This window comes from Rhinopithecus bieti, unplaced genomic scaffold (assembly GCF_001698545.2).
Source record: "Rhinopithecus bieti isolate Rb0 unplaced genomic scaffold, ASM169854v2 scaffold_71556, whole genome shotgun sequence".
Classification (NCBI taxonomy): Eukaryota; Metazoa; Chordata; class Mammalia; order Primates; family Cercopithecidae; genus Rhinopithecus; species Rhinopithecus bieti.
This window is the reverse complement of record NW_016826428.1, coordinates 1-1,749: the sequence shown is the minus strand read 5'-3', so window position 1 is coordinate 1,749 and position 1,749 is coordinate 1. Positions and strand designations below refer to the sequence as shown.

At 36.6% G+C, this 1,749-nt stretch overlaps 1 long non-coding RNA gene across 1 annotated transcript; it reads left to right on the top strand.

Moving 5' to 3' along the window:
• Positions 1-1,336, top strand: LOC108522988 (uncharacterized). Its single transcript, XR_001883662.1, has 2 exons — positions 1-59; positions 1,142-1,336. It is a non-coding gene; the product is annotated as an uncharacterized LOC108522988 (long non-coding RNA).
• Positions 1,337-1,749: the final 413 nt, after the last annotated feature.

Here is a 1,749-nt window from a genome sequence, read left to right as displayed (position 1 = left end):
TGTACAGCATGCATCTAGAAAAAGAAGCAAATAAAAGACAGAATGCTAGAAAAATTCAGGTAAAAAATGAATTTTAAAAATGCTTTTAAAGGATAGAAATATTTTTATATAATTCAGCTTTTTTTAAAATAACTCAGTTTTTACATATCATATTTGTTTTAACCTGTGTTGAAAACAATTCAGGTAGTGAGGGCTATCCTTGTTTGATAGTAATCTTACACCTCTGCCCTGTTTTCTATATTCAAAGGTATTTTCTCAGACTTTTAATCAGTTACTAAAATAAAGATATATACTGAGTCCTCATTCATTTTTAATCCTTTGAAATTGTAATATGCAAGGAAGTTTGAAATCTAACTCAACTTGGCTTTCTTCCTGTTTGGTGTTTAATTTTTGTTGTTGTTGTTTGTTATTGAAATAGAGTTTCCCTCTTGTCACCCAGGCTGGAGTGCAGTGGCGCGATCTCGGCTCATTGCAACCTCTGCTTCCTGGGTTCAAGCGATTCTCCTGCCTCAGCCTCCTGAGTAGCTGGGATTATAGGTGCCCGCCAGCACACTCGGCTAATTTTTTGTATTTTTACTAGAGACGGGGTTTCGCCATGTTGGGCAGCCTGGTCTTGAACTCCTGACCTCAGGTGATCTACCCACTTCAGCCTCCCAAAATGCTGAGATTACAGGCATGAGCCACTGCGCCCTGCCAGTATTTAATTTTATAACTACAGAGCCTTTTAAGAACTCCTTAATATGGGAAACTCACCGCCTTGTTATCACGGAAGATGACTGCATTAATTCACAGAGATAATACATATTCAGCGACTATAGGAATAGCAACTATGTGCCAGGCTCTATAGCCGTCATCACTGTGTAGCAGACACTGTATTTTGCAGATGGGGAAACTAAGTTGCCTGAGGTCATAGAACATTGAAGTGGCTGAGGCAGGATTCAGATATTAATCTGATTTTAGAGCACATGTTCTTTTTCTATATCATGTTCCCATGTCATTTGGGGATTCTAAGTGTTTAAAACCTGATTCTCGCATTTCGATTCATGTTATAAATCAAGAACTTAAGTCTCCAGATCAGTTAAATTTGTAGGTTTAAATTGCCCTGAATCTAACTGAATCTCATCTTTTTTTCTATATACAGATTGGAAGTAAAGGAAGATCAGAAAAAATAAGAACATATAATTTTCCACAGAACCGGGTCACAGATCACAGAATAAGCAAGACACTGCATGATCTTGAAACTTTTATGCAGGGAGATTATCTACTGGATGAACTTGTACAGTCATTGAAGGAATATGCCAATTATGAATCTTTAGTAGAAATTATTTCCCAAAAAGTTTAAGTTGATTTGTTATTTATAGACTTTCGTAGCTTAGAAAAATTCTACAGCACATCCACATAGGGTGAAAATACACTTATTCTCTTAAAAAACATGAGTTAACACAGTTGGAGGTAATATGTGTATTTTGAAGTCATAATTTACACAGATCTCTCTCAATGCATTAGCAAAAACCATACAATATACAGGTGGTCCTCGATTTACATTGTGGTTAATTCCCAGTAAACCCATCATAAGTTAAAAAAGCATATAACGTTAGCAACACAGCAGCCTCCTACTTAATGACAGCTTGACGTAACAATTTTCCAACTTTACTGTGGTATGAAAGAGGCATGATTCGTAAGTCCTAAGGAGCTCCTCAGCTTGAAATGGGCCTGCATCCCTGTAAACCCATCATAAAGTCAAAAAAA